The 20,046-nt window shown below is 42.1% G+C and overlaps 1 long non-coding RNA gene across 1 annotated transcript; it reads right to left on the reverse strand.

Moving 5' to 3' along the window:
- Positions 1-6,940: 6,940 nt before the first annotated feature.
- Positions 6,941-11,010, reverse strand: LOC118769041. The gene is made up of 3 exons (XR_005004471.1): positions 10,884-11,010; positions 10,622-10,785; positions 6,941-7,026 (listed from the first exon to the last, which is right to left on the reverse strand). It is a non-coding gene; the product is annotated as an uncharacterized LOC118769041 (long non-coding RNA).
- Positions 11,011-20,046: the final 9,036 nt, after the last annotated feature.

Raw genomic sequence — 20,046 nt, forward strand, 5'->3', positions numbered from 1 at the left:
CTGTTTTTGCATTGATATCAATACTACATGTATTTTGACGTATCCGCAATATACACAAAAGAGTGGAAAGCAATATACAGGCAAGCAGGTGTCTTCGTGTAAATGACCCTTCTTCTTCACCCTTGGAATTTTGTATTCTTCCAGTTTCGCGCCAGTCGCATGATAGAAACATCATCAACACGCCCGCTTGCTCGCTGTGAATTCTCCAGACAATGCTCTATTCACACATGGACTCAATCAGACATTACATGGACTTTGTACTGGGGAGTTGGCAGGGTAAAGTCCGTTTAATGTCCGGTCCATCTGATTTGGACATTTGTGTTCTCACATACAGCTCCTCCATGTCTGAAAGGGGCTTAAGAAACAAATTTCAAGCATTTAAGCTTGGGTTTAGATGGCTTTGAATTCATGTTTCCCATCATCTTAATTGGGTGTGTCCAAACTTTTAACTAGTACTGTCTGTCATCCCTTTTACTCATATTGTCCTCCTCAGGTTACCGTATATTCAATTTTGTGTGACAAAAATGTTCATTTTATGTTCACATTTTTCATTCATTTAAACTTTACACAGCCTTCAGCACCCATAACACCCTCAGGTGCACGGTGTTACTGTGTTATAAAGCAGCTGTAAGCCAGGGTTGTGCTTTATAGAAATTGACAAGTAATATATTGTTGTTTTTGTTTCGGATTTACTTAAAAGTCCACTGTACCAGCCATCATAAGTGACTTTATTTCATAAAAATTATGTTTGCTTCCTGAAAGCCTTGTGAAGTTGACTTGAATCTTTGGTGATTGAAAGGTTTTCTTTCCCTTCCTTAGATAACACTGCAGTTCCTGCAATCGTTGAAATTAAACATGTAGGAAACAAAACAAATAAAAGCATAATAGTTGTGTTGATTTGTGACTGAAACAGTGTTTGGACAATGGGAGTCCTCAGCTGTTGCTGATGTTGCACTAAAGTTAGCATGAACCTTCCCCTCACTCCTGACACCTCTGAACAAACACAAGTAAATGTTAATTTTTTTTTATTACAAAATGTTTTACAGATAATACAGCTCATCTGAACAGCTTTGGCGTTTAGTGTATTTTGACCTTAATAGGATTTTAAAACAAGTTAATTGGATGATTTTAAAACAAGTTGTACAAATGATAAAACACGTCTTATTTGTAAGAATGAACATACATTGAATCACAAAAAAACATCTTTGACAGAGTTTGAAATACAAAAAATATATATTTTTTCACATCATCTCAGACTTTGCTACTGTTATTTTTACATGTATTGACGCTGAAAAACTGGTCAGATTAAATTGTCAGTTTAAAGATTAGTGCCTTATACATTTTTAAAGTGATATGTAGTCAGGTGTTAGCTATAACAAGCCAATAACATAGTAACAAATAATATTTTAAAAGCTGGAATCTTCATTTATTCTTTATGTGGGGTTTGCTTTCAGATGTGTGCATTTCACATCTGAAGTCAACTAGCTGCAGCACATATTCAGAATGATAACAGAATACATATTCAAATATATCCCATTATATATTTCAAACAAAACACAGAAAACAAAGTCTACTTTAGAGCAAACATGCCACTAAAATGGAGAAAGCACATTTCCACATTTCTTCAGTTGTGGAAATATATATATATATATATATATAGTACTGTTACTAGTAGTACTAATAGTACTATAGTAATGGTAATGATATAGTAAATAATCTCTCTATCTCTCTATCTCTACATATATATATATGTATATATATATATATATATATATATATATATATATATATATATATATATATATATATGTGTGTGTGTGTGTGTGTGTGTGTAGAGAGAGAGCGAGAGGGAGTAGTGTGTATCAATATATCAGATCAATATGACCCAAGACTGTGTGTGTGTGTGTGTGTGTGTGTGAGTGTATGTGTGTGTAAAAATTGTGTACATTTCAATTGACTGATCTTTGTGTCTGGATTTGGACCACTAATTGAAAAAAAGTACTTTTTTGCACATTACCACAAATCAGTGCCTCTGCCACGGTTTGAATTTTATTTAATCCACAAGCTTAAATGGCTCATTTTTGCATTTATACAGTGCCTCTTCGCTAAGGTACCCCGAAGCGCTTTGACTGAATCACTGAGGTCGACTTGTTAAGTTCTGACTTTTTTTTCATGCTTTGGAAATCCTGGAAGTTGTGTATAAAATGAAAGCAAAGGCTCGCAGAGGAAATCAGCAAGGGAGAGGCAATCAGGCTTTTGGCTATCTTTCCTGTTTTTGCTATTTCCTGTTTCGCTGAGCAAAAACAGAAAGACAGAGAGCCTCGCTTGACGTATTCTGTTACATGAATTATTAGTTCAGTGGTAACCCTGACAGGAACGAATCCCAGTGCTTATGATCCCTTGTCTCTAGCGCCCCGTTCGTACATACTTTGGACTTCACTGCAGCTTCTGAGGCAAAGGGCTTTCCTGAGAAGCCAGACTATGGTGTCACACCTGGGATTTCAATTCAGAGTGCAGCTCCACAGTAATGCCTAATTCCCACAGCACCAAAGTGGGCTACTTGGTCTCATGGGATATACAGGCTGATGTTGGGAGTTGGAATATAGATATTTAGTACTGATGTTGGATTGAAGTGAGCATGCAGCCCAAGCACTGTGCACAGTATTGCACTGGCTGCTTTCTGTCTTATTCATGCCAAGCCAGCTATCTCTGGTAATTACCCTTATGGAAATGGCCTGATGAGTAACTGACCTGTCCTACTGAGGTTTTTTTTTTGGTAAGGGCATCCATTATGATTAAATCACTGACATGCATATGGTTCCTTTGGACTTTCTCAATGATCTTTTGAAGGAGTGGCATTGGGTATTAATGTGGGAGTGGGTGTGGGAGTAGGAGTGGGAGAGGGAGAGGGAGTGGGAGTTGTGTCTCTAGGTCTTCTCCAGTCAGTGATGGCCCAGCCTCCAGTAGCAGAAAATAAGTGGCAGAGGGTATGAGATTGGGAGTGGATGTGGGTGTGGGAGTGAGAGTGGGGTCTCTAGGTCTTCTTCTGGCAGTGATGACCTAGCCTTCAGTAGCAGAAGATGAGTAGCAGTTGGTGTGGGTGTGGGTGTGGGTGTGGGTGTAGGAGTTGGGTCTCTAGGTCTCCTTCTAGCAAGGATGGCCCAGCCTCCAGCAGTAGCAGATGATTGAGAGAGAGCGTGAGAGTGGGAGTAGGAGTGGGATTGGGGTCTCTAGGTCTTCTTCTGGCAGTGACGGCCCAACCTCCAGCAGTAGCAGATGGCATTGAAGAAGCGGCAGTGGCATGAGGCGCAGGGGTCACAGCAGGGTGTGTTGGGGACACAGCTTTCCATAACCCGGGAACAACGCTTCGCTGGGGCTGCCAGCTCGGGCTTGATCTTCTGAAAGAGACATTGACCACAGAGACGTTGTGTCATTTCCAATGGAGCACCTGGTTTGTGTGACTGAACTTTATTACACGCCTTCTAGAAAAGTCTTTCGGTTTATGTGACTGACAATTCTCACACATTCTCCAAAAAACAGTCTCAGTTTGTGTGACTGACTGTTACAACACGTGTTCCAGAAAATAGTCTCTTGGTTTGTGTGACTCACAGTTAATGAAACGTGTTCCAGAACACAGTCTATCGGTTTGCGTAACTGACCATTATTTCACGTGTTCTTGGCCTTCAGTGGCATTTCCACCAAAGTCATGGTCACAAACTCACATAAGCCAAACGGCTAGCTATGCATGTAGGACAGAACTCATTGGACTGGATATGTTGTCTTACTGAGTACACGAGTGTTCCAAACTGCCTATTAAGCCCTGACACCTTAATAGGTACAAGACTGAATCACATTAAGTTAAATCTGAAAAGCAAGGGTATGCTAAGTTGGCGGTGGTCCATCAGAGACATGTAACCCATACAGCTGTGCAGAAGAAAACTGCCCAGCAGGAAAAAAACAAGCACTCTCCCTTACAGTTTCATATCCTCTCACTTCAAAAACTTATAAAGCGATTACCGCACAGGTCAAATGGAGTTATAACCATCTGCGCTCGAGAATAAAAAAATTAAATAAAATTAGCAGAGATTTAGTTACATAAGGATCTTCAGTGACCTATGCAGGTGAAATAAAATTGAATTTGAAGGCCAGATTCAATTAGGTTAACTTGTTTACTGATGCTGCAATCATTTCGTTCTTGTGGCAAACCGGTCTCATAGTCATATTCATAACTCCATTAAGCACAGTTTCACTGCTTTTCAAGTGTGGTGAGGACAAGCGTGACAAGGCTCAGTTCATAACAATTTAAGGAGATCTTACATTGTGATACCGTGGTTGACTGATATGTTTATTCAATTTTTTATTAGCATACTTTAATAAGGAAACATTGTGTTATGCCAACTTTCTGCAAAGCTACTGTGTTGTTTTAGAATAAAGGATAGCTGAACACTCATGGATTCCCGTGGGGGAGAAAAAATGTCTGAGAGCTAATATGTTTCCCTGCCATAGAGACTAGAAGATATACACGCACTCTTATTGAAAAGAGGACCAATAGGGAACATTGTTTATCTTTACATTACATTATTGTCATTCAGCAGACACTTTTATCCAGAGCGTCTTAAATAGGCTACAGTTGTATGCATTTATACAGCTTGATATTAACTGAGGCAGTATTGTGGGCTAGGTACTTTGTGCAAACACACATCAGCAGTTCTCCCAGCAGGGAATCGAACCAGCAGCCTTTAGGGTAGAAAGCCCTGTTCCTTACCAGTTTTCACTATTGCCCCACCAAAGGCAGGCCTCATGTAAAGGCCTTTAGCTTGGCTTTTTCAGATAGCACACAAGACGCTTGCCTGTGACCTATAGCTCCACTCGCACAATGGGCCTGGACAGAGTCAATACCTTTTGATAAGGAATGACACGGAGCCAGTGGAGCGACAGGGGCACAGCGTGGGCGAAACAGACCTGGAGGAGGCACAGCAGCTGCCCCAGCTTTGACAGCAGGAGTGAAGAGGAGCAGCAGGAAGGGACGGAAGTGTTCCAGCTTTGATTTAATTCCGGCTTCATGTTCGCCGTGGCCCGTCTGAATTGCTGTAGTGTTTCATTTCACTTTTTTTTTTTTTTTTTTTTAGAAAATAGAGTAATGTGGGGTTTTTTGGTAAAGCGTGTAATTCCACCCGGCTATTTAATTTCACGCAAATCTCAGTCCTTTACAAGGGCAGCACGGATCCTGACCCGGCCTTCATCTACCACCCTATACATCACACTGTTCATATTAACCTTGTATTTTTAATGTGACATAAATCCGTAGATTTGACAACCTTTTCCTGTCTACTAGTGGGTGTGGCCTCTGTATAAGGAGTTCCACATGATTCATTGTTTCAGGGCTCGTTAAGGGAGAGGCAGTTGTTCGGTCTTGTTTCAAGTGAATTGTGGGAATCATGCGGATGTCACACTAGGTAAAATGGATGTACATTGCTCTTGAGGATAATTATCAGGCACTGTGTTTTTACTAGTGATCTAGTGACTAAAATGTATGATAGTGTGTGCATTTGGCTTACCTTAGTCTTTAGGCTGTCCAGTCAGGTTAGCACAAGTTAACTTGTGGTAGGGCTTGCATGGTGTTTTGCTAACTCTCACTGGCCTGGGAGTGTTGTTAGCCTGGTCTGACACTGTTTAACTTGAGTGGATATGCTTATGTTCTATTGTGCTGTAAGTCACTCTGGATAAGAGCGTATGCTAAATGAATGTAATGCAGTCTTATGTTTTTCATTTTAGCTCTTTTTTTCAGCATGATTCCTATTGGCTGTCAGCCCTGCTGCACTGTACCTGTTACTGTAGCTCCTGTTGCATGCAAAGAATACATCATGACATATTAGCCGAGTGAGAAAGTCCACCAGTTTAGTGAATTAAACGATTACATTATTGTCATTGAGCACCATTTCTTGTCCAGAGCAATTTAGATTACAAATTTGTTATTCATTTACACTGAAGCAATGGTGGATTAAGTACCTTTCCAAGGCTACAGAAGCAGTGCCCTAGTGGGAGGAATTGAACCAACAACGTTTTGGTTTTGAGCCCTGCTCCTTGCCACTATGCCACACTGCCACCCCACACGTAATAATGGTCTGGAGTTTAATAGGCATGGCACTCTGTGGCTATGCCTCCTGCCTCCCTACCCCATCTAGCACATTTCAATAATGTTAATGAAATTGGCATCAGTGTAGCATAGTGGCAAGGTTGCCGGTTTGATTCCCCGCTGGGGCACTGCTGCAAGGGTACTTAACCCTCAGTAAATATCCATCTGTATAATTGGATAAAAAGTACAAATTTTAACGTATGTAAGTCAGTCTGGATAATAACATTTGCTAAATGACTGTAAAGTAATGTAATGAAACGTAACCATGACCTTCTGCTGTAACACCAATCAGCTTTCCGAGAACAGGGCGATATGAGACAAAGCCTTTTTTGGGAGGAAAAAAGGGGAGTTTTAGCAAATCTTTAGATTCCCACAATGCATCTCAGTACCCCACTCATGTACAAAATCTCGCCAACTTTTTTTTCTGTCTTTTAATCCGATGAAACTGAGACTTTTGCCTTGATTAGTGGCGTCCACCGGTCTAGGTGGCAGCCCTCCAGATGACCAGCCAACCTTAATGCAAAACCCTCCTGGTACCTTTCGAGAACAATGCAGAGTGTTTATGCCTAGGATAAAGTGTACTTGAGATATGTGGCGTATCATCAAATATTTTGACATTCTAAACAAAACAAATTAAAGAAATCCAACACGCTTCCCATAGTTGGCCTCAGCCTACTGGATAGAATCATGCAGGATATTCATTTGTCCCCAAACGCTGGATTTTTGGGGGGTTGATGGGGGCTAGTCATGTGATACGTGAACGCAAGCTCTGATTGGCCGGACAGATGTGCAGGGATGTGATGAACTGCCTACCGTGGCGCGAAGTCTCTGCCGCTCCTGGACTCCTCTTCTGGCGAACAGCGTCTTCGTTTTCCCCTGGATCCAAACTCCTGTTGGAAACCATATCAAAATTACAAACACACCCCTAACCATCATACCCTGGTTTCTCTCTTTTTTATGTTCAACATGCCAAGCAAATGCTCCCATCTTCAAATACCTTCACATGCTTCCATTACATTATTACATTAGATTATTGTCTTTTAGCAGATGCTCTTTGCCAGAGCAGTTTATATACATTACAGTATTTACATATTATACATTTATATAGCTGGATGTTTACTGAGGCAATTCTTTGTGAAGTACCATTCCCAAGGGTACAGCTACCTTTTGGCTACAAGCCCTGCTTCTTACCACTATGCTACACTGCTGCCCCACTTTCATACAGCCCTAATGCACAGAGAGTTCTGCTAAATGGAAGGGAGAAAAACAAGTGGAGCACTTATGTGGCAGCTGTTGCCACTGTATGTGAGCGAATGTCTTTTTATGAGGCATGAGACAGCAGTCAGGAAGCAAGTAGAGAGCGGGTGGCTCTGATCATCTCTGCGGCCCAATACAGAGCAGTATTCTGCAGGCAGCAGTGCGGTGCGGTGGTGAGGGGCAGGACTTATAACCCAGAGGTTTCTGATTCGATTCGCCGGTGGGCCACTGATGTTGTACCCAAGGTGCTTAACCTGAAGTGCCACAATAAAATGTCCAGCTGTGTGGAGAAATGCCAGTTATGCAAGTCGCCGTGGATGAAAGCTTCTGCTAAGATCTCCTGCCTTTGACGACCATGAAAAGATCCCCCTTGGACCCATTGGGTCGTTCACATTTATGCAGCGAGGGCATGCTGGGTGGTTGTTTAAATGACAGCAGTGGGTGTGAGACAGAGTTTTACAATCAGAGCATTCTCTTTTACGACACAGTGACATGGAGGTTAGAGAAAGGGCTAAGTGACCAGAAGGAAGCAGTTACAGGCCACTTAACCCTTGACCTTGGTACCAGGAGTGGACACACCCTCTCACTATATGGATAACCATGGTCTGTTTTTTTTTTCCTTTGTTTGTGTCTTTTACTGTGTTCTGCGTGGAAGGGATCAGCAACAGGTAGAGGATGGAGTGGAAGATAGAGGTAGAGGTGCTAAAGGTGAGGGAGAGAGGGACAGGTGCTCCAGGTATAAGATAGAGGCACAGGTGCTACAAGTGGGACATAAAGTGACAGGTGCTACAGGTGGAAGATAGAGGGACAGGTGCTTTAGGCAGGTAAAAGGAGAGAGAAGGAAAAAAGATCAGGATCTATATCATCAGAGCAGAGGGGAAAGGGCTGAGACACCCTGTAATCAACACACGGCCATCAGCCAGGGCCTCCATCAGTCCAGAGCTCGCTTTAAGTGCCAACAGTCTCTACAGCTATGGGACAACCACAGTGTCAGGCAAAACAGGTTCAGAGATTTTGGACCCTTCTTTCATCTCCTTTTGACCAAGATCAGGGTATTTCAACCACAGGGTATCTAGTGACCATGCTTTTCCTTACATAAACTGACTTGTAATAAGGGCTGGCTGTGTGTGGCTCTTTGATCATGTCTTGTAGTTGAATTGTTTTAAACCATGCTCGATATTGCAGGCACACACACGCTGGTCACACCCCCACACATCGCAAACGCTCACCCTACGGGATAGGTTGGGTTAGAGCTGGAGTGGAACAGGTTGAAACAAAAGTTTGAACTACGGAGCTGCGGTTCCGTAGTTCTGTGCAGATACGGTGGGCGATACGCTACGCGCTTTGAGCAAGATTAGTTCACAGGCAGAACTTTGAGGCAGTACCAGAATCGAGATTAATGTATTCATACTAAAAAGCTTAAAAGGAAACTGAATTGTCCTGTGATTTTTTTTTTTTTTTTTTGACACCGAAGGCTGTTGCGTCTGGCTGTCATGTGTACTGTACGTCTCGTTTATCCGTTCCACCAGTCACGGGCGGCAGCAGTCGCCGCAATCTAATAAGAGATGCCCTGGGGGGCAGAGTATGTCAGGATACGGAATTTAATTCATCTGCTACACAATAGGCGAGGGAAGACGTTCACTTAGGAAGAGTATGCAAGTCACCGCTCGTAAACAGGAGGTCTGTCACCGAAATCAAAGGGGGAGTCCTAGGGGAGCTTTGTGATGTGGTATGTTTGTGTATGCGCGTGTGCCACAGCTCTCTGAGAGCGTGTGTGTGTTGGGGGGTTATACAAAGACGTCCTGGGAAGGCTGGGATCACAGTTGAATGCAGCAGTTAAAAATTACAAACGGGAATTTTCCACGTAGTGCAAGGGCCAAAATGATTCATGGGAAGATCATGCGATTTTATCCACCCACTCCGCACACTACAAAAGGGGACGATAAATACACTAGCGGCTGTACCTCACACACGCTACCGTGTGCGCCAATAAATAGAAACCATTGAATCAAACATGGCTCGACGGAACGCCGTTCCACAACTTGCGTGATTTTGAGCAATACCGAGGAAAGTAGCACCACAGGCGCCACACATGCAAACCGGTGAACCAACACGATGCGCAGTATAGGACGGCGTGCGTTCATAATCTCTTCTGGCAGTTCCGTGAAACAAATTGGACAAATTCAATCAGTGGCCACTTGTGCTCTGCTTTACATTACGCTATTTATTTGCTCAGCAAACGCATTTATCCAGCGCGACCTACATAGCTCATAGCGTATACGAATTATCCATTCACACAAATGGACATTTACCAAGGAAACTCATGGTAAGTGCTTTGTTCTGCAATGTCTCACCCAGGATTCCAGGTCATCACTCCAGCCTTAATAGTGATGGCCACTACCATTTCAGTCATCAGAAAAGTTTCCCACATTATTAAAACACAAAAAAAATCCTATTGGATGTTAAAGTACAACACCATCCTGTCAAACTAAACTGGGTACATTTCATTCTAACTGCAATTTAAAATAGTTGCAAAAGGCAACGAGTAAAAACACATTACTACCATGAAAACGGCGTGCAAAACGGTATTTTTCTCTTCCACCGGTATTGTGCAAATATAATATTGTGCATTACCTTGCAAAATTATGAGAAGGAAATTTAAGAAATTATGCCAAGTCAAATTCGCTCAACAAGCCCTCTACGTACCCCCATAATCTGCATATATCTCTTCATGACTTGAACAATCCGTTGACACGTTTAACAAAATTTCTGGAGTTAAACGCGAAAACCAATCGCGAATCAAAATAATGATTCGATCCAGTAATTTCTCTGCCTTGTTGACCTTTTAACAATGAGCTATTTCAGTTTCAGTGTTCATAATACAGTGCACATTGCGTGAATGATTATAAACCCTGGTTCACATCATTTGAACAGCCTCTCAGTGATTCACCGACTTTTTCGCTAGGTCGTTTTGAGAACGTTTCGGAGCACTGCACAGAAATAAACCACTCATGCATGAATTCAATGGATCCAATTAAAGAAATATTGAACTGATTAAAACTAAATTCATAGCAAAAACAGATAATCACATGATAATTAAAAGAACATTATCCTGCTCAAAATGTGCAATTTGCATCACAGTACCGATTGGCTATAGACCACGTGAAAAAAAAGCTTTATTCCCTAAAACAAGGTAAGAAAAACTGTGAAAAACAACGGGAATCTCACCTGTTTCCGCTGACGGAGGATCTTTGAGTGACTCATCAGCGTCAGTGTTCTTCTGCATATCTCGCGGGTCCATCATGGACTGAACAGCCGCCGCTTGGAGAAGGCAAACGCAGAGAACCGCGATCCAGAACATCTCGCTTTCCAGTAGACAAACGTTCGGGTTTCTGGGGGAATAAGGAAGACAATGAAGTTAACAAACGGAAGAATCCTAAGATCAAAAGAACCCCCTTCTCTATAAATATGAATTTAAACGAACACCTACTCTCGGCTGATGACAGATCCCAATCGTCTCTGACTCTCCTTTAGGGTGACTCACATCGGCGAGCATTGTATCCCGACATATTTATGAACCGAGCTCGTTCCCCCCGCCCAGTAATTCCCGGGTTCCAATAGGCAAATCCAAACACAGCGTTCGCGATGGCATCTCTCGGTGGTTGTGGGAGCGTGACATCACGAAGATCTATTCGCTCTTCACTATTCACGACCCATGCCGACACCTCGCTCAAAGGGCTGGATGGGTGCACAGGTGCGCGTGCGTCCGGTGAACCGTGATTAAGAGAAAGACACGCGGCTCATCTACTTGAGCAATATTATTATTATTATTATTATTATTATTATTATTAGTAGTAGTAGTAGTAGTAGTAGTAGTAGCAGTAGTGGTGGTAGTTGTAGTAGCGGTAGAAGTAGTAGTAGTAGTATTCAGTCCACCTGTGAGAGTTGTGCTATATTCAATATAAGCGTTTCAACACGTTGATGTTGCCTCTTACGGGATTTATGGATAGCAACCACATAACTGAAAAGTTTAAAGGCGTATTTTACCTTTGTTAGTATAATGAACTTTTGATAGGATTGTCATTTATTCTGCGAATAGGTTTACAAGTTGGCATATGCCTTAAGGTGTAGTGAGTTGCATATAAATTCATTTACTGAAGTGATGCATGTGAACAAAAATATAAATATTACTAAAATATACTGTATATTCTATCAAGTCAATGTTTTTATGGCCACTTGATCTCATTCTATGCATCTGGAGTGGCATAAATTGAAAGCTAGTATTGTACTTTGCACAATCTTTGCATATCAGTAGTGACCTCAGCAGTATGCTATGTACATCAAAAAATATTACATCCTCGCAAACATTGAAATTCATTTCTTACCTGTGTTTACTCATCTGAACACATTTCAATATTATATTGTTGGGGAAATTTCAAGACGGAGATGCTTGACATAAAAATCCTACCATGACACACCTGCACATGCGCACACACACAAACATCCCAGTACAAAGGCACACAGACATACAATCACACAAATACACACGCACAAACACACATCCCAGCACAAAGGCACACAGACGTACAATCACACAAATACACACACACAAACAACCCAGCACAAAGGCACACAGATGTACAATCACACAAATACACACACACAAACGCACATCCCAGCACAAAGGCACACAAATATACTGTACATTCACACACACACCGACACATACCAGCATAAAGGCACACTAACACACACACACATAAGCAGGTGTGTCAGGTACTTGTTAATTTCATTCATTATGCTGATCCATAAATTTGAGACCAGGTTTGTTGGTGCATTCCTGCAGAAAAGAAGCAGCTGGTTCTCTGCACTACATTACAGTGCGTCTTGGGCCCTTGCACAGAGCTTAAAAGCTTGCTGTTATCCTTGGCCATATCTTCAATTGGACGGCTTTAATTCCGCTTAATGGCGAATTCCAGAGGGTTGTTTCACTGTTGTAGTATTATGGGGAATGCTCGCAGGCCATCTTCTAGAGTTTCTTCCATGTACTTACTTTGATCCTTTGATCCTTCTGAGGAGCTGTGCTCATAAACAGGCATTCCTCCATGCCCACACAGTGGGGAAAAAACATGTAATGCATGGCAGTACCCCAGAATCTGCTGCTCGTACGTCCAGTTTTGATGCATCCTTTCATGTATGTGTAGAGCCATCTATCTGCAGGCAGTGTCTGTGCTGTCAGGGCTAGAGCTGTAAAGACATAGGGCTGGTATCATGGTGTGAGACACATGATGATCTTGTATGTGACTGAACATATATACATACATTTACACACACACACACACACATACACACATGTGTGTGTGTGTGTGTGTGTGTGTGTAAGTGTGTATGTTTGTGTATCCTGGGTTGTGCAGGTTACTTGAGTGTGTGGGAGAGCAAAATGGCGGGATCTATCGATCTTCGATTAAATGCCCTTGTCAAGTCACCCCACAAAAACTTGTTGAACCAGCAACCTTTCCATTATGAGGCCTGCTCCTTACCACTATGCTACAATGCTGCCCTTCATGTAGAGATGAGGCAGGGTGTGTGTCACTTCCTGGGTGGCTGAGGGGTGTTGTTGGGTCTACATTTAGTCATTTTCCATTGAAGTGTAACCCTTGGTAGATCTGCAGTGGGTTTGCAAACACGACCCTTGCCATCCCTATGGCACAATAACAGATACAATAGGTTCATGACCAGAGTCCCCAGTTAAGTGATAATCACACTTAAGCTCCAGGGGGTGACATCACTTTCTGTAGTGGAAGTTAACATGCATACTCATGCTTCTTAGCCCTCCTACATTCTCACGGCAGTAAAGTGGTTTATAGCGCTTGTCCATTAAAGGTTTGTTGCTTCTGGTAAGCAGTGAAGGGAGAGTGAGGCTTGATGAACCACAGAATGGGTGGACCTACGATGTGCTGTACATCAAACATTTTTTACAAGCCAATCGAAAGACTTTGCTTTCCATTTCCAAGGCTGGCTCAAAGGCTCAAAGGCGGGGGGTAGTTCAGAATCTCGGGTACGTGATCTTGAATAACTTTCTCCAGCTACATTGAACATGAAAGCTGAAACCGTTCACCAACTCTCTGCCTCTGCTCCATCTGGGTTGAAAGAGGCACGAGGATGGCTGTTTTCCATAGGAACGAGTGCTCCTGCTGGCACAGCCTTGGCAACACGAGCCGAAACACATTTGTAACACATCTAAAGCCGCGGGTGGGACGCTGCCGCTTGCACCGCTGAGCAAGGGCCCCACCTCATTTTGCTTCAGCCAAACATCCCGTTGAACAGAACGGATTGTGTGTGAATCGTAAGCTATCTGCACAGATCCCCCCCTCTGTATCAGAGCGGCTGCTCAGAAAAAACAAACAGCATAGTGTAATGTACAACTGCTGAGGGTGATCCAAAAATAAAGAGGGGGTTTGGAAGGAACACGCAGTACATTTTCAAAAATGGTTTCTGCAATGTGTGTGTAGGATTAATGTAGGCAAGACTGGCATTCTCTTTCAAATAACAAAAAATATATTTGTTATTGAACACGATTGTTGGTTTGCTGACATCTCAGGCCTTTCTATATCTTCTGAATATTTTTTTTTCTCAAGCCTGGACACAATGCCCGTGAATTTCCTATTTTCATCCATGCTGTCATTGGCTAAAAATGTATCCCATATGTTAAAATATGAGTAATACAAGCTGATTTAAGCACGTTTATGCATGTAGTGTCAATTATATTACATACATACACTCAGTGACCACTTTATTAGCTAAAGCTGTACACCTGCTTGTTGATGCAAATATCTAATCAGCCAATCATCTGGCAGCAGCTCAATGCATACAATCACAAAGACATAATCAAGAAGTTCAGTTGTTGTTCAGACCAAGCATCAGAATGGGTAGGAAATCTGATTTAAGTGACTTTGACCATGGGATGACTGTTGGTGCCAGACGGGGTGGTTTGAGTATCTCAGAAACTGCTGATCTCCTGGGATTTTCACGCACAACAGTCTCAAGAGTGTATAGAGAATGGTGCAAAAAACAAAAAACATCCAGCAAGCAGCAGTTCTGTTGGTGAAAACACCTTGTTAATGACAGAGGTCAGAGGAAAATGGCCAGACTGGTCCAAGCTGACAGGAAGGTGACAGTAACCCAAATAACCACACGTTATAACTGTGCTATGCAGAAAAGCATTTCTGAATATACAACATGTTGAACATTGAGGTGGATAGACTACAGCATCAGAAGACCCCTCCGGGTACCACTCTCGTCAGCTAAGAACAGGAAACTGAGGCTACAGTCGGCACAGGTTCACCAAAACTGGACGGTAGATGATTGGAAAAAACATTGCCTGGTCTGATCTCAATTTATGCTGCAACATGCAGATGGTAGGGTCAGAATTTGGCGTAAACAACATGGATCCATGGATCCATCCTGCCTTGTGTCAACGGTTCAGGCTGGAGGTGGTGGTTTAATGGTGTAGGGAACATTTTCCTGGCACACATTAGGCATCTTAATACCAATTGAGCGTTGTTTAAATGCCACAGCCTACCTGAGTATTGTTGCTGACCATGTGCATCCCTTTACGACCACAGTCTACCATCTTCTAATGGCTACTTCCAGTAGGATATCGCGCCATGCTACAAAGCACACGTCATCTCAAACTGGTTTCAGGAACATGACAATGAGTTCAGTGTACTCCAATGGCCTCCACAGTCACCAGATCTCAAACCAATAGAGAACCTTTGGGATGTGGTGGAACAGAACATTCACAGCATGAATGTGCAGCCGACAAATCTGCAGCAACTGCATGATGCTATCATGTCAGCATGGAGCAGAATCTCTAAGGAATGTTTCCAGCACCTTGTTGAATCCATGCCACAAAGAATTCAGGCTGTTCTGGGGGTAAAGGGGGGCCCTACCCAGTATTAGAGAGATGTACCTAATAAAGTGATCACTGAGTGTATAGTACATATTACAAAGTGCAAGTACTGTGAAATCTATCTGGCAATATATGTACATATTTGTGTGTATGAATGTGATACTATATTTTGTTAACTTGAAATTTCAAGTTTGATTGTGTGTCTTCTAATCTCTCATGGATTGTTTTGAAGAGTGCTCTTGGCTGTAATGACTGATGTTATCTAGCTTTTCATTGTGCAGTAGGTGAAATGCACTGCAGAAGTCACCATTTCGAAGATAACCAGACATTCAGGAAAATGACTATCATCGCACGTCAGTAGATATGAATTTCTATACAATCAAATCCTGAAGGCTGTGTTTTACATGGTTACAGCAGTACTAGCTTAGAGTCTAACAGTTGGATCACACTTGGCCATGGGCAAAGGTTGTTAACCCCCTGTTTAAACCGGGAAAAGAAATGGGGGGAGATGAGGTGGAGGAGGGATACTGAGTAGCTGACACAGAAAGGAAGTGGTGAGTGGGATTTTTGTAGCTGTGAATGAGATCTGTTTCTGTAAATTTGGATAAATGTGTAGGGATTGTCTGACAACTCTCCTCCTGAATCTTCTTTTAGAACTTGTTTTTTTTAGAAACAAAAAAAATCAATTAACAGTAACGAAGGCACCATAACAGGTAATGTTCCTTGAGGTACACATGTACTCTTTCAGCATTCTAGTGCCATAAAAAAGCTGTCTTACAATTCCTTTGGTCAGCAGGACTAACCAATAGGATCCAACATAGTTTGCCACTCTTTCTGTTCATCCCAGCAAAGTTGGTGACAGCACTGCACTTTAAACAACACTGTAGATGAAAAGGATATCAGAGTAGGGTTTGCTACATGGATCAGCACATTGAGCAGTTCTGTCACTTCACAGACGGGGAAACCAAAGATGTGGAGGCAGGTTAGGGTTAGGGTTAGGGTTAGCACAGAGGGTAGGTGCTCTTTCCTCACATCCCCAGGATGTTGAGCTCTGCTTTATTGGATTTGATTATGACTTGGAGCCGGGCGTTGCCCCTGTGGAGTTTGAATGCTCCCCACATCCATGTAGTGGTAAGGAGTTAACCCAGCATTTACTCAGTAAATATGCGGTGAATGACATGTAAGATTGTAACCTATGTAAGTCGATCTGGACTGCTAAATGACAATAATGTAATGTAATGTACCTCTAGCATATCTGGTTTCCTCTCACAGCAGAAAGGCGTGCTGACTGGGTTACCTGGAATCTCCAAACTGCATCGTTGTGTGCATGCATGCGCATCCACCCCTCCTACGGAGCACTGTTCCATCCAGGGTTTGGTCGTGCCTTGTGCATGTCAGTTTAGGTTCACTGCTCTACAGGAGAATGTAGTTACTGCAAGTGGATGGATCTCTAACTGGCAGCATTTTTACCCCCGCTGGTAAAAATCTTTTGTGGGTAATATGCACTGAAAGCTAGGCCAGGGATAGCAGGCAAATAGAGGTAATGGAAGAGTATATGCCTGCTGAATGCAGACTTCATTGTGAAGCTGGAGCAGTGGGGGTTACTTTTACTGACAGAGACTGTGCACAGTCACCCAAAGGAGAGGCTACTACACACTATCACGCAGTGTGTGAAATGGCAAAATGCTAAAATGTGGAATGATTTGCCAAAGCAGCGTTTATCGATAACACAATCAGGTGCACCCTGTTCAGAACGGTGCCCCTCTAGCACAGACACACTGACCAGAATGTTTTCTTTTTTTTTGGAGGTGGGTGGGGGTCGTAAGTATCCAGTTACTGAATAGGACACAGGTGGCTTTGTAAAAAGCAGTGCTGTCCTAAATTGTAACACATATAAGTTGATCTGAGTAAGAGTGGCTGCTAAATGACAACAATGTAATGTAATATTCATTCCCATCTTCCTGATGATGTCAATCGGGTCATTCTGTGCAGACCAATGGCAAACATTATAGATGACAAAACCTTGTCCACCTTGTTCTTTCTCACTCTGAATCCCTTGCCATCCTCTGCCTCCAGCAGAAAGTTCTATAATTGTGCTGTACTCCTGTTTAGCCTCAAAGGAAGGGCAAGATGCAGCTCCAGGAATTCTGTAATATTATATTAGGCATTGAGCAAATGTATCAGCATAGGTAGCTGACTGAAATAGTTAGTGTTGATCGTTCGTGTTGGAAGGATGGAGAGAGGGAAAGGGGAGGGAAGGAGGGTGTGATCATGAAACGAAGGGTGGTAAGGAAGGGAAAAAGAGGACAAGAACAGAACAGGCGTGGGCACTGCAGCAGTGCCTGGAGAAAATGGAGTGATACTGGAGAGAGAGGAAAGAGAATGAAGGATTAGGGGCAGAAGGAGAGAGGCTAGAGCAGGAGAACAAGAACGAGCTAACAGAAAAACATTTTTAAACACAGGATTGAATGTGTTGAAAAAGCTATGTTCAAATCAAGCACTCTGCAAATCAGCACAGGGAGCACTGGCTTTCTGATCCTCCAGTGCTCTCATGGGGGGGTTGGCGGGGTCTAATCATTTTCCCAGGTGGTGAAAGGTGAAATACCTCCGCACGCTCGTCCTTCATCGTGACTAATGACCATCTGCTACCTGACGCAGTTAACCTCCTGATGTTCTCTCCCTGGTGGATTGCACTAACAAAAGGTCCATTAACATTACATTGCCCTGAGAGGGAAAAAAAACAAAATAGTTCATTAGAGGAAATCCAGACTGCAAATGTATGAACACTCCATTACATGAAGATTGGTAGATTCACTCCTTATGTGGCTTTTTGCTTGTGTTGTAAGTCACTTTGGATAAAAGTGTCTCCCAAATAAATAAATGTAAATGATAGTAGTGGTATGTATGCACATATGAATGTATGTATGCATGTATTTTTGTATGTACAAACAGACACCTCCAGAATTATTGGTACCCTTGATATAGATGTAGAAAAAGGAAGAAAAAGAAGAAAAATAATTTCAAAAATGAATGAGAAAAACTGTGTTTTTAACATATGGAAAATATTTTGGAACTTTACTAATAAGTAAATGGATTCCACCAAAATAACAAATTGATCATATTATATATATTGTAATGGATATTATATATTTATATTGTGAAGTCACTCACTGTGATAATGTAATTACCTGTAAATGACACAGATGTATGGTGTATTATAATAAATCAAGTTCATAAACCACATCATTACAGACTTATAAATGTAGAGGGTACAGTATATATTTGCTTATTCAATACAGACGTAGTATTTGCTTGAATTTTGTTACATTTGTTTTGGGTTTGAACTCAGACTTTCAAAGTGAAGTACAGTATTTGCGCGCAGCTCCTTGTCTGGTATTTGATGCTGTCAGCATTTAACAGCTTTAGACAATGGGGCTGTGCACAGATGAAGACACTGTAAACTGTAAGGGGAAAAATCTTGTTTGGAAGTGGTCTGAGGTCTCCTGCTACAGAAATGGAGACTTTTGTGAAAAGATCGGCATGTACGTGTTAACAGAGCCACGGCCAGCTGGAACAGGTCTGCAAAGTGTGATTTCTCTGGCTGGCAAATACTGAAGTGGGCAATTAGATTCAATCACCATGGAAGCATCAGACAAACAAGTGAGTGAATCCATACCATTTCCAGGGTTGCTTTCTGACAGTAACGATGAACAGTTGCATAACTGTGACCCGTTCCAAATTTCATTCCTTTTAAATGCACTTCAGAATCTGAGGAGGAAACGGCCAGGAAACAAAAATATTCCACATAGAAAAAAATGTAGTCATTAATATGCACCTGAAACATCACATGATCGTTACTGTACATCTTCCAATACACTGCTGCCACACCATCTCTATGACACTTCAAAGTGTTCAAAGACCCGAGCAAATTCATTTCCTCTGGCCTTATAATTTCATTAGTTTGTAATCCATCAACATAAGATTGCTGGCTTTCAAACAGGTCTATGTGGGATGCAAACAAAAGGTCATTATTCTTATTGAAAAGAGCAAATGACCAACATTTATTGCAGAACCTCTAATGTGTGTGTGTGTGTGTGTGTGTGTGTGTGTGTGTGTGTGTGTGTGTGTGTGTGTGTGTGTGTGTGTGTGTAAAAACGTATTTTTGGTCAAAGACCACATATTGCACTCCTCAAGCCTGATGCTAACTCTACATCCTGTGACTCCTTCACTGAAGCTAAGCTGTTACGAGTCATTATCACATGCAGTGCTTTGCAACAATCTGTCTAGGTCTATTTAATCTGTTTAGGGTACATTCTATACATGAGAAACCAAAGAAAAAAATAGTCTGTCATTTTCTTGCAACAGCATTTGTGAGAGTCAGTATCAATCTGCTGTGACTCAGTGAACAATTTTTTACAACTGCATTTATTTATGCAAATCAAGATTATTTATGAAATAAGGATGTGGAGTGATTACTTTTTTTTTTACAACATCCTGCCCCAGAAGGACCTTCCTGTCTGTCATCAGCAGAGAGAAATGTTTTGGCAAGTTCAGCTCTCATGCAAAACTTTAATATAGCACTGGTGAAAGAGGTCTCTCAGTGGGGATTAGATGGTCTTCATGTGTTTCAAATATGTAAACTCAGCCAAGGATTAAAAAAGAGAAATAACAATCATAACACATAGAGTACCAGTCAAACGTTTGGACACACCCGATTAAGATAATGGGAAACATGCATTCA

This window comes from Megalops cyprinoides, chromosome 2 (genome assembly GCF_013368585.1).
Source record: "Megalops cyprinoides isolate fMegCyp1 chromosome 2, fMegCyp1.pri, whole genome shotgun sequence".
Classification (NCBI taxonomy): Eukaryota; Metazoa; Chordata; class Actinopteri; order Elopiformes; family Megalopidae; genus Megalops; species Megalops cyprinoides.